Genomic DNA, 13929 nt, shown 5'->3' on the forward strand with positions numbered 1-13929 from the left:
CTTTGTCTCTCCCGCAGAGCGAGAGAGAAAGGAATTTCACACCGGAGCGAGGAGATTATAATCGCAAGGGCCATCTGCACACCCAACACGGGACTCAGTAATGGTCCCCCCACCCCGCAACCGCGGGCAGACAAGTAATTGGCCGCAAAGCCAGGCGAGCAGGTTTCTAAGTTAAAAGATATCGCAATACATTTATATGATGATAAGACACACAGAATGACGAAAATTAATAAAACTGAGTAAGAGCCAAGATAGCGGGGTGGATCAAGCTGGTTGAACATAAAATCGAAATGATATTTGAGCGATGTTAACTCAAGGTATAGAGAGATAGAAAAAGATCCCGGCCGCCTTTGTCTCTCCCCGCAGCACGTGATAAAAATATGCATACGCTCAAGAGAGAGCATCTTCACATGAAAATCAAATCAAATATCTTGAATCACAGGCAGAATCATAACTGTGAGTGATACGATACCAACTGTGATGGGATAAATGTTAAACTTTAAAAACTTAACCATTTCTTTGTGCGTCGGATAGCGTAGACAAACAGACGCCTTCGAGATGAATTGAAGCGTCTGTTTCCTTTGATGGTTTATGGCTTGAGGAAGACCCGAACAGAACCATGTCGTAAATGACACACACACAAACATACACACTGACACACGAACCCCCACCACCGACACACAACCAGATCAAAGGTAGCTCCGCCTCGTAAGGAGGAGCCAAGGGGAGAGATTTTGACATAAAAATGAGCCATCACAGCATTGAATTCGACTCATCAGCCCGCGGGACCAGCTCAACCCAGAAGACCAGCTCAACTCATCTCAGCAGAAGACCAGCCACCACTGACGCAGGAGAAGCCTCTACAAACTCGCCAGATTGGTGAGGCTCGCCGATTGGCGACACGCTACCCGCTGTTGGCGGCCAGTGCAGCTACGAGCGAGCCGTGAGTCAGCAATCTACCGACGGCGCACATTCCAGTCGTGGGCTGAGCTCAAGGAGGGCTAACTCAAGCACCATCCTGCGGCGGGGAAAGGAGGCGGTGCAAGCGGTTCAGCAGAGCCCACAATAGCCAAGAATCTGCTGTCTGGGAGAGGGGGGTGGGCGCTGTTAAACCCTAGCACATGGGCGAGAAGCCGTGCATGTGTGACGAGTGCGGCAAGACGTTTTTCTCACGCTCGGCCTACAAGTATATATATTTTTCTATTCCACTTGTGTGTAAATCTGTGTATACCCCGGATATTTTACAGATGGCAATTCTCCTGCTGTGTGTCCTACTGCTGTCCCTCCCGGCCATATCTAGTGCCACACTCAACTCTACAAACGGCTACCCTCGTTATTTTGCGTCAATACTTGTTGCTCGATTTGCCACTACACCTGCAAATGAAACAGCTCATAGACACTTCTACACTCCATCATTGTATCCTTTTAAACCATATCTTTGTCCCATTACTTCACCAGCACTCCCTCCAAACTTCATTCTGCTCTTAAAAATAACACCATCTGCGAGCTGCTGCTATTCGTCCAAGGTTCGCCGCTCTTCATCCTTTCACAGAAAATACTTATGCAAACTGTTAATTCTACTTTTCTTATTTCTGGGTGGTATTGAGCTTCATCCTGGCCCAAATGAAAAGAGCTCGTATAATTCTGTAGATTTTTCTGGCAGGAAAGGTGTTGGTGTTCTACATGTCAACGTCAGAGGGCTTGTGATTAAATTAAGTCAACTAAAACTAGAAGTGGCAAATCTTGACCCGGACATTTTTTGCATAACAGAAACATTTCTCACTCCTGCCGTCAATGACTTGCAGATTACGATTGAAAACTACAACCTTTTTCGGCTTGACCAAGGATCTAAAGGAGGTGGAATTGCCATCTATGTTCGTAACACTATTGCATGTTCACCAGCTCACTCCTTGTTTAAAAAATGTTGCTTTGAAGGTCTGGCTCTCCGAATAACTCTCCCAAATAATCAACAAATATTGGTAGTGTGCTGCTATAGACCGCCTTGTGGGAAGGATGTTTAAGCTGCATCGGCACTGAGAGAGCTTTTTGGGGGCCTCCCTAAAGGTGAAATCATTTTAGTGGGTGATCTAAATTGGAATTGGCTAAACCCGCCGGCCGTGGCCATAAATTTTACAGATGAATTTAACATGTTTCAATTAATAAATGTCCCCACAAGACCCAACCTAAAATATCCGGGACAGTCAACTCTGCTTGACGTCCTATTGACAAATGCCCCTCACAATTTCGCACTGACTGGTGTTCTGGGTAATAACCTTAGTGATCACTCATTCATTTTTGGTGTGAGATCATCAGCCAGACCCAAAGCCCCCCCTAAAATTGTTGAGAAGCACTCTTTGAGGCACTTCAGCACTCAGGCATTTACAAATGATGTGCTTCACTCGGATATTGATAAGGTCTGTGATATCCCCAACCTGACTACGGCTTGGGAGACCTTCAGGTACACGTTTCTCCAAATTCTTAACAAACATGCTCCGTTGGTTAGATTTAAAACTAAAGGCAACCGCCCACCATGGTATGATCCTTTGATTACAAAGCTCATGAAAACTAGGGACGAGGCTTGGGCATGTGCTCAGAAAAGTAATTTGGTAAATTACTGGCTAGTATACAGGATTTTAAGAAATAGATGCGTAAAAAAAATACGGCATGCAAAAAATGCCTACTTTTCCTCCACTCTCCTGGAATCACATGGAAATGCCAGGATTTTATGGAAAACAATCAAATCTATCGAAAAGGCATCCAAAACAGAACATCTGCCCGTTGAGCTTCACCGAAATGGGGAATATTTTTCAGATCCCAAATAAATAGTTGACAATTTTAACCTTCATTTTTCTGAAGCTGGTAATCTTTTTGATAATGTATTGGGAGTCACCCCTGCTCCTGAAATTTCTACACCCCTGTCCAAACATTAAACGAATTTAGTTTCCAACCAATCCACGAAAGTAATGTTCTGAAACAACTGTCCTACCTCAAAGGGTCCTCCTTTACTGGAGCAGATAGTTTTCCCATCTTTGCTCTACCAACTGTTGGTCACCTAATATACAAATCTATAGCCCATATTTTCAACCTGTCCATCAAAGAAGCATCAGTTCCTCTAGAATGGAAACATTCCTATGTCTGTCCACTTCACAAAGGGGGCCCTAAAGATGATCCAAATAACTACTGACCTATCTCAATTTTGTCCCCATTGATGAAAATTTTTGAAAAATTATTGAACTACCAAATTAGCAGTTTCCTGTCCACCAACAATCTACTACATCTAAAACAATCTGGATTCCAGAAAAAATACAGCACCACATCTGCTGCATTAGACTCTTTGAATCAAATTTACAATAGCCTTGATAATAAGCAGTACTGTGCCTGTCTTTTTCTTGACCTGTCCAAAGCTTTTGATACAGTAGACCACAACACCCTGCTTAGTAAACTAAGTTGCCTCGGTTTTTCCGAGAACACAGTACAATGGTTAAAAAATTACCTCTTTTCTCGCACCCAAACTGTATTCACAGATGGTTGGAGGTCAAACAGTGTTAAGATAACAAAAGGGGTTCCACAGGGTTCCATCCTCGGCCCTCTCTTGTTCTCTCTTTATGTCAATGACTTGGGCACTGAACTGGATCATTTCAGGGTAAATCTTTTTGCAGATGACACGATACTGATTACTGCTGGCCGCTCTCCGGATGACGTGATTGCTAAGCTCCAGGGTGATTTCAACAAACTACAACATCAGCTAGTTTCTCTTAAACTAGTCCTGAATACCTCCAAAACCAAGGTGCTATGCTTCTCTCCGGGACTAAAGCAGGAAGTTATTTTTCCCCAATTACATTCCTTGAATAATTATCAAATAGAGCAAGTCAAGATCTATAAGTATCTTGGAGTCATCCTGGATTCAAAACTTAGTTTTGAAGATCACATTGATTATATTGGTAAAAAGACAAAAATAAAAATTGGTTTTCTGTATCGACACAAGCACTGCTTCCCCCCAATGTTCCGTTTGGAATTGATAAAAGCTACCATACTGCCTCTACTTGACTACTGTGACATCGTGTATAAATCAGCCCCAAGTACTGTACTGAAGAAGCTTGATTCCACCTATCACTCGGCCTTAAGATTTGCATTGAACTGCCCATATAGGACTCACCACTGTGATCTCTACATTGGGTCAAACTTAACATCTCTTAATGTTCGACGGCTTGTGCACCAGATCTTATTTATTAACGATGTACTTACAAAATATTCCGCAGACTACCTACTGGATTTCCTCTCTGTTTCAAAGAACAAATTTGACCTCAGGTCTTCGCTCATTTACCAGCTTCACATTCCTTATTGCCGTACAAAAACTGGGGGAAGGGCCTTTGCTATTGATGCCCCCAGGGTCTGGAATGCTATTGCCAATAAACTGCAACTTGAATCACTACCTATGAGATCTTCACTCAAAACTGCTCTAGAGGAGTTGTACAACCCTAGCTGCCATTGCTATTCAGTGGCCTAAAATATGGCTCTAGATTTTGGTGTTATAATTAATTTATGTAGTTTATTGTTAAAAAAATTCGGTCACAGTCCCTATGATCACTGTTACATTGCATTCATGGCTTTTATTTTGGTGATTTCGAAAAGTTTTTTTTGTTTTGGCCATGTTTTTGTTTATTGTAGTACGGAGTTAGACTGATGGCCTTAATCTTAGTTGTCTTGTGGTTGTTGTTGTTATTTGACTTGCATCCCACCGGGATTTTTGCACACAGCGTTGGTGTACGGTGCTATTTCAGGAATATTTTTATATTTTTTTCCTGGATTTTCTGTTTGCACAGTCACATAATCACTTTAAGATGTTTTCTTGTTCATGTTTTTCGTTTGTTGCGGTTGCACCAGATTCAAGAGCCGAATGGCTCACAGGGCTATACCAAATAAATGAACTATGAACTATGAGTCGCGCCGCTGTGAGCGAGCTGTGTGCGCCATCTACCGACGACCATCGCAGCTACAACTACGTCAGCCGGACCCGAATCGGCCACTGCGAAGGAGGAATCACCTATCCAAAGAATCGATTCCGAACATTGGCCTACTCTCTCATCATCCATACCACTCAAAACACACACGGGTCATTAACAAAAGCCTAACCCTCAAGTCGGTAAACCATCCGTGACCGTGAGAGCATCGCAATGACCGAGTGAACAATCCATCGTTTATAAGAGTGTTCATAATTGTCCTCGTTAATATTTCGTTTTGGGGCTGTACTTCTAATCGCCTAAGTTACCAACTGATCCATCAATACGGATTAATCCTTGGCACCTTCGCCACGGAGCGCCGCTCACGGGGGAGAATAGCGTGTTCAACCGGTTTCCCTGTCAGGGATCTGGCCACAATTAATTAAAAGATTGGCCCAAGATAAGAATCTCAAGGGAAAACTCACCCCCTCGCACCTCCTCACTATAAGCCATTGCTCTCATCATATAACCTTGCAGATGGATCTGTTGAGAATTGTGCCTTTGGAATAATAATGGTTTGAGTGCCGTTCCATACAAATATCGTTGCATAATAATCAATCGTCCTACCGTGTTAACAACGTGACAAGGATTTGCATTAGGGGTCGCATATGATCATTGACCGAGTGCCGTGTTGTGTAACAATTCAAGTATACGAATTTGCATATGATAGAGTTAAGGTTGTCGTAGAATAGTTATGCATCTTCTTTGGTTCTTTCGGTAAAGTCACGTAGAATGAGAATAAAATAATAAATTGATCAAATAAAATGACACAATAATATTCTCACGACATTTCGGCCACGTCGTGAGAATATCATCTGCCAGTCGACTCACGAGAATTGCTTCTTATTTTAATAATTTAATCGTCTTCATTTCACGAAGTTTGTTTTTGGTTCTTTAATTCAATTTCAACAATCTTAGACACAACATCATTTTAAGCTGCATTGAATACTTCTCCCGATATTTGTACTAAATCTTTCGCCACGCTTTGAGTCGAGCTCATGATCACCACCCGTCCAGTCACAGTCATGAAGGGTGACAGAACGAGGCGCTACCAGAGCCCCGTCAGCTCAGTCCGTAGACCATCAGACTTTTACAACGGGCACGGAGTCACGGGGTCATGCGAGAGACATCTGAGTCCTTGACTGGGCGTGATGTTTTATTTTGATCGTAAATATGAAAATGGCTCTATGTATGATCTATATATGAATCACAATCATACACAACACACGCACTAAATGAAATTACTGCGAGCATTATAATCAATGTTTATCGAATAATCAATAATAATCAGTCGCTCAGTCTCTACTGGCCAGCGCCGTGGTAAGCGGTGGACAAGTCGGAGACACGTGTCCACCCGATACAACCAGCTGACAAGCATCCCCGGCAAGGCGTTTCATGGTCTCACTCGGCTCACTTACCTCGAGCTGAGCAATAACAAGTTGCCTTCTCTTCCCGTGTGGGAGTCCTTGTTTGAGCAGCAATACGCACCAAGGGGAGCTGTGGTGGGGCAAAGCCATCAGGAATGAGCTGCCACCCTGGGTTTAATCCTTGCGTCTGCATCGCCAATTTAGGTGCTCATGATAACCATGCTGCAGTGATTATTAAAAAAAAAACCACGTGATGTGTAAGGGGCACAATATTTTACGGATATCATCAATGACCGTGACTCTGAGATGCGGAGCCAAGATAAGTAACGCACTTCCCCTGAGTACCCATCACCGATAAAGCAGGACCCCAGCCAGGTGTTCAACTCATCTCACTGAGCCACCTCTGCTGTGGTGCAATGTTGCTAACAGAGACCCTGGAGCAAGGAACCAAATTCTTGCCTCTTGTATAACATTCCTTCTCTGCATCGCCTAGCTCCTGAGTCCCTCACACCCATAGGCCTCGGTGCAGTTGCACCGCCTGCACACTCGATAGCTAGGCCACTGCAGCACCTCTCCCGGTGTTTCGCTTCAGCTTCTCAACACTCCCACGGGAAGGGAAGTCAACTTGTTGTCGTATAAACTCAGGTAAGTGAGCCGAGTGAGGCTGTGAAACGCCATGCCGGGGATGCTTGTCAGCTGGTTTAACCACGTGCCCTCTCTGTCTTGTCTGTGACTGACCATGCAATGACCAGCAGAGATAAAGTAGCTCATTGATTCATAAATTAAAAAAATATATTATAATTCTCACTGTGTTTGCATTGAGTGCTGCATGATTTTTATCTGGCAACTATATATGTTATATATTCATAAGAATGCAGACTCGTTAGATGCACAAACTATAGGATATACACATTCATACCACTGCAGAGCATGTATCATTCCTATCAACATCAATTGTACAGATCCTAAAGAAGCTGTTATAGATCATACGGTCAAGATCAGGTCTTTGTCAAAAATTAGTTGAGGGACAAATGTGAAAAATAAGGCATATTGTAGCCTTGCCAATTTTGTTCTACTTATAGTCTACAAAATTATGCTTGTCTAAAACTTTGTATTTATTTGAATCGAATAGATTTCGTCGCCAAATATTAATCGGATTTATAGATGAATACATGCTTTACTCAAAGCCCGTGCTGGGAGCATTGTAATCGTGAAGACAAATTAAATGGTGTGCACTCAGAGCCCGGTTAGCTCAGTCGGTAGAGCATCAGACTTTTAAGAGGAATGTGAATTCATGTCAAAGACATCTGAGGGTCCAGGGTTCAAGTCCCTGACTGGGCGTGATGTTTTATCAGTTGTTGGAATGATATTATTCTCTTAAATGTTTCGTCACTTGATTTGATAGACTCTAAATACAGGATATAATAAAATAGTGAAAGGCATGTTTGTGGAGAATATAAATCACTTCAGCAATTGTTTCTTGCTGTGGTTGTCTCACCTGATGGCGGACGCTTGTGTTGCGCCCGAAACGTCGTGATTTAATTTATTTTATGCCTACGTGGCTTTACCGAAAGAGCCAAAGATTATGGATCCTTGCACTCACAAAAACTTCAAATCTAGAGTGAATGGCATATTTTCGGAGAATATAAATCACAAAATTACTAAGCTTACAATATTCCTTGTTTCCGTACTTGTCTCTCCATGTTATATATATACAGAGATCCGATCTACTACAGACTCAATAGGATCTCTAGAATGTATGTTTGCATGCATCATACATTATCGACAGTGCTGTGAATGTGTATAGTCTGTACATCTATAGAATCTGCACTTGTGTATATCTATAAAATATATCGTGGCCATGTATTAATCAAATTCATAAACATGGACATGCACCATTGAATGCAAGCACTGTGAACATTATGGAAACATTTATATGGAGAAACGAATGTGGTAGGTGCTATCTCTCACTTTCATTTGTTATTTGATCCCCCATTTTTGGAATGACATTCACTTTCACGAATGATAATTGAACGATAGTCACTCAGGACCCGGTTAGCTCATACGGTAAAGCATCAGACTTTGACGAGGAAAGTGAACGTGGATTAATGTCTAAGATATCTGAGGATGCAGGCTTCAAGCCCCTGACTGGGCATGCCATTTTATTATTGGTTGGTAAGATAGTATTCCCGTCAATGAATAGTGACGATAATCCGTAGACTCTAATCACTGTAGAATATAAAATAACTATGGGCATATTTTGGACGAAATAAGTAACACAGCAATGGAGTTACTCAATGTATTATTTACCTAAAAATGTTTGTGACTCTATCGGATCTATCACAGACATAATCCAAAGTGTGGTGAAGGTGTAAAAGCAATCCTATGTGCATCTATTAATCTGTATTTAAATGAACCTATAATGTATATGGTCGCTGGATATGAATCAGATTCATACATGAATACGTTTCACTCAGAGCAACTCCTGTGAGCATTATAGTCATGAAGACTAATTGAATGGTATTCACTCAGAGCCCGGTTAGCTCAGTCGGTAGAGCATCAGACTTTTAATGAATTCATGTCAAAGACATCTGAGGGTCCAGGGTTCAAGTCCCTGACTGGGCGTGATGTTTTATCAGTTGTTGGAATGATATTATTCTCTTAAATGTTTCGTCACTTGCTTCGATCGACTCTAAATACAGGATATAATAAAATAGTGAAAGGCATGTTTTTGGAGAATATAAATCACTTCAGCAATTATTTCTTGCTGTGGTTGTCTCACCTGATGGCGGACGCTTGTGTTGCGCCCGAAACGTCGTGATTTAATTTATTTTATGCCTACGTGGCTTTACCGAAAGAGCCAAAGATTATGGATCCTTGCACTCACAAAAACTTCAAATCTAGAGTGAATGGCATATTTTCGGAGAATATAAATCACAAAATTACTAAGCTTACAATATTCCTTGTTTCCGTACTTGTCTCTCCATGTTATATATATACAGAGATCCGATCTACTACAGACTCAATAGGATCTCTAGAATGTATGTTTGCATGCATCATACATTATCGACAGTGCTGTGAATGTGTATAGTCTGTACATCTATAGAATCTGCACTTGTGTATATCTATAAAATATATCGTGGCCATGTATTAATCAAATTCATAAACATGGACATGCACCATTGAATGCAAGCACTGTGAACATTATGGAAACATTTATATGGAGAAACGAATGTGGTAGGTGCTATCTCTCACTTTCATTTGTTATTTGATCCCCCATTTTTGGAATGACATTCACTTTCACGAATGATAATTGAACGATAGTCACTCAGGACCCGGTTAGCTCATACGGTAAAGCATCAGACTTTGACGAGGAAAGTGAACGTGGATTAATGTCTAAGATATCTGAGGATGCAGGGTTCAAGTCCCTGACTGGGCATGCCATTTTATTATTGGTTGGTAAGATATTATTCCCGTCAATGAATAGTGACGATAATCCGTAGACTCTAATCACTGTAGAATATAAAATAACTATGGGCATATTTTGGACGAAATAAGTAACACAGCAATGGAGTTACCTAATGTATTATTTACCTAAAAATGTTTGTGACTCTATCGGATCTATCACAGACATAATCCAAAGTGTGGTGAAGGTGTAAAAGCAATCCTATGTGCATCTATAAATCTGTATTTAAATGAACCTATAATGTATATGGTCGCTGGATATGAATCAGATTCATACATGAATACGTTTCACTCAGAGCAACTCCTGTGAGCATTATAGTCATGAAGACTAATTGAATGGTATTCACTCAGAGCCCGGTTAGCTCAGTCGGTAGAGCATCAGACTTTTAATGAATTCATGTCAAAGACATCTGAGGGTCCAGGGTTCAAGTCCCTGACTGGGCGTGATGTTTTATCAGTTGTTGGAATGATATTATTCTCTTAAATGTTTCGTCACTTGCTTCGATCGACTCTAAATACAGGATATAATAAAATAGTGAAAGGCATGTTTTTGGAGAATATAAATCACTTCAGCAATTATTTCTTGCTGTGGTTGTCTCACCTGATGGCGGACGCTTGTGTTGCGCCCGAAACGTCGTGATTTAATTTATTTTATGCCTACGTGGCTTTACCGAAAGAGCCAAAGATTATGGATCCTTGCACTCACAAAAACTTCAAATCTAGAGTGAATGGCATATTTTCGGAGAATATAAATCACAAAATTACTAAGCTTACAATATTCCTTGTTTCCGTACTTGTCTCTCCATGTTATATATATACAGAGATCCGATCTACTACAGACTCAATAGGATCTCTAGAATGTATGTTTGCATGCATCATACATTATCGACAGTGCTGTGAATGTGTATAGTCTGTACATCTATAGAATCTGCACTTGTGTATATCTATAAAATATATCGTGGCCATGTATTAATCAAATTCATAAACATGGACATGCACCATTGAATGCAAGCACTGTGAACATTATGGAAACATTTATATGGAGAAACGAATGTGGTAGGTGCTATCTCTCACTTTCATTTGTTATTTGATCCCCCATTTTTGGAATGACATTCACTTTCACGAATGATAATTGAACGATAGTCACTCAGGACCCGGTTAGCTCATACGGTAAAGCATCAGACTTTGACGAGGAAAGTGAACGTGGATTAATGTCTAAGATATCTGAGGATGCAGGGTTCAAGTCCCTGACTGGGCATGCCATTTTATTATTGGTTGGTAAGATATTATTCCCGTCAATGAATAGTGACGATAATCCGTAGACTCTAATCACTGTAGAATATAAAATAACTATGGGCATATTTTGGACGAAATAAGTAACACAGCAATGGAGTTACCTAATGTATTATTTACCTAAAAATGTTTGTGACTCTATCGGATCTATCACAGACATAATCCAAAGTGTGGTGAAGGTGTAAAAGCAATCCTATGTGCATCTATAAATCTGTATTTAAGTGGATATGAATCAGATTCATACATGAATACGTTTCACTCAGAGCAACTCCTGTGAGCATTATAGTCATGAAGACTAATTGAATGGCATTCACTCAGAGCCTGGTTGGCTCAGTCGGTAGAGCATCAGACTTTTAAGAGAAATGTGAATTCATGTCAAAGACATCTGAGGGTCCAGGGTTCAAGTCCCTGACTGGGCGTGATGTTTTATCAGTTGTTGGAATGATATTGTTCTCTTAAATGTTTCGTCACTTGATTCGATCGACTCAAAATACAGGATATAAGAAAATAGTGAAAGGCATCATCTTTGGTTCTTTTGGTAAAGTCACGTACCTATAAAATAAATAATATCACGACGTTTCGGGCGCAACACAAGCATCCGTCATCAGGTGGGACAACCACAGCAAGACACAATTTCTGGCAAGACTACCTCGGCAGTACATAACTCAGCTCACTTGGTCTCTCTAAACAAGGGCATTTCACTGTCCCCAGATGATATTCTCGTCAGCTTTGATGTAGTTTCTCTGTTCACCAAGGTTCCTGTGCCTGACACCTTAGCAATAATTGAAGATTTCGTCCAACATGGACTGAATCCTGATGTTCCTACTCTGGTTAGGCACTGCCTTACCAACACTTACTTCACCTGAAATGGTAATTTCTACAAACAAAATGAAGGTTCCCCCTTATCACCAGTGATAGCGAATGTTTTCATGGAGAAATTTGAACCAGATGCCATCCAGACATCCACCCTACGTCCTTCCTTGTGGAAGAGATATGTAGATGACACTTTCGTCATTTGGCCACATGGCCTGCCAGCATTGAACCAATTTCTCAACCACATTAATTCAATACACCCATCCATCAAATTCACCATGTAAATTGAGAAGGATGGTAAGCTACCATTCCTGGATGTTTTGTTTGTGAAGAGACCTGATTGCTCGTTAGGACACTCTGTCTGCTGAAAGCCACCCACACAGATTCTTATTTGAAACCTGATTCCCACCACCATCCGGCACAGAATAATTCTCTCATCAAAACACTACACCATAGGGCCCACAACATTTCTGACCAACACCAACTAGCCAGTGAACTGGAACACGTACACCAGGCCCTCAAGATGAATGGGTACTCGGACCGCATTATTCGCAAAGCTGTTTCTCCAACCATGGAGAAACAACCCCCTGAGACGCCGATCAAAACCATGACGTTACCATACATAGCAGGCGTTACCAAAATGATTTCCAAAATCTTAAACAAATACAAGATCCAGGTCCGATTCAGTAAAGTACATAAAATCCGTGATCTAATCCGACCTGTGAAAGATGTCATTCCTGACATGCAATATCCTGGAGTCTACAAACTAAATTGAACCTGTGGTGGCTGTTACATTGGGGAAACGAAACGACATCTCTGACCGTGTCCGTGAGCACAAGGCAGATCTGAAACACGGCAGAACCAACACCTCCGCTGTGGCTGACCATTGCTATAATGCTGTGGGCTCTCATGATATTGTTCTGTCCGAGACCAAAGTACTCTGCAAACCTTCGGGCTACTATCAAAGGTTTGTTCATGAAGCCATCCAGATATATAAACATAGACATAACTTCAACCGAGAAGATGGATAAAAATTGAGCAATCATTGGAAGGATGTTATTAACCAGGTAAAATCTTAACTGCTTTATGGCGTTGCCTTCATACCCGCATCTCCAGTTTCTTCTTACGTCTCTCACTCCCCCCCCCCACCCCGGCATTTTGCCTTGCTCCTAATCCCTCCAGCAGTGCTCCACTTCCCCTACTCCACACCCCCCTCTCTATCTCTCCTCCCTGGCTCCTCCCCACTCTATTACCTGTATAGCCTCTAGTCACGGCAGCCCTTTTGCCCACTTCAGCAATTGTTTCTTGCTGTTGTTGTCCGACTTGATGACGGACGCTTGTGTTGCGCCCAAACCGTTGTGAATTTATTTTATTTCATACCTACGTGACTTTACCGAAAGAACCAAAGATTACGGATCCTTACAGTTACGAAAACTTAAAATCTAGAGTGAAAGGCATGTTTTTCGAGAATATAAATCACAAAATTACTAAGCTTACAATATTCCACCGTTTCCATATTTGTCTCTCCATGTTATATATATTTACAGAGATCTAATCTACTAGACTCAATAAGATCTATGGAATGTATGTTTACATGCATCATATATCATCTACAGTGCTGTGAAGGTGTAGAGTCTGTACATCCATAGAATCTGCACTTGTGTAAATCTATAAAATATATCGTGGCCATGCATAAATCAAATTCATAAAAATGTACATGCACCATTGAATGCAAGCACTGTGAACATTATGGAAACATTTATATGGAGAAACGAATGGGGTAGGTGCTATCTCTCACTTTCATTTGTTATTTGATCCCCCATTTTTGGAATGACATTCACTTTCATGAATGATAATTGAATGATAGTCACTGGGGACCCGGTTAGCTCATACGGTAAAGCATCAGACTTTGACGAGGAAAGTGAACGTGGATTAATGTCTAAAATATCTGAGGGTTCAGGGTTCAAGCCCCTGACTGGGCATGCCATTTT

General features: G+C 41.3%; 4 non-coding genes across 4 annotated transcripts; all 4 read left to right on the plus strand.

The window, feature by feature from the left end:
• Positions 1-7608: 7608 nt before the first annotated feature.
• On the plus strand, positions 7609-7708 carry TRNAK-UUU (transfer RNA lysine (anticodon UUU)). The gene is made up of 2 exons: positions 7609-7645; positions 7673-7708. It is a non-coding gene; the product is annotated as a tRNA-Lys (tRNA).
• A 1192-nt stretch (positions 7709-8900) lies between these two features.
• On the plus strand, positions 8901-8992 carry TRNAK-UUU (transfer RNA lysine (anticodon UUU)). The gene is given in 2 exon segments: positions 8901-8937; positions 8957-8992. It is a non-coding gene; the product is annotated as a tRNA-Lys (tRNA).
• A 1192-nt stretch (positions 8993-10184) lies between these two features.
• Positions 10185-10276, plus strand: TRNAK-UUU (transfer RNA lysine (anticodon UUU)). Its single transcript is given in 2 exon segments — positions 10185-10221; positions 10241-10276. It is a non-coding gene; the product is annotated as a tRNA-Lys (tRNA).
• Positions 10277-11444: 1168 nt separating this feature from the next.
• On the plus strand, positions 11445-11544 carry TRNAK-UUU (transfer RNA lysine (anticodon UUU)). The gene is made up of 2 exons: positions 11445-11481; positions 11509-11544. It is a non-coding gene; the product is annotated as a tRNA-Lys (tRNA).
• Positions 11545-13929: the final 2385 nt, after the last annotated feature.

This window comes from Petromyzon marinus, chromosome 58 (assembly GCF_048934315.1).
Source record: "Petromyzon marinus isolate PM22_M1 ecotype Great Lakes invasive population chromosome 58, UKy_Petmar_22M1.pri1.0, whole genome shotgun sequence".
Taxonomy (NCBI): Eukaryota; Metazoa; Chordata; class Hyperoartia; order Petromyzontiformes; family Petromyzontidae; genus Petromyzon; species Petromyzon marinus.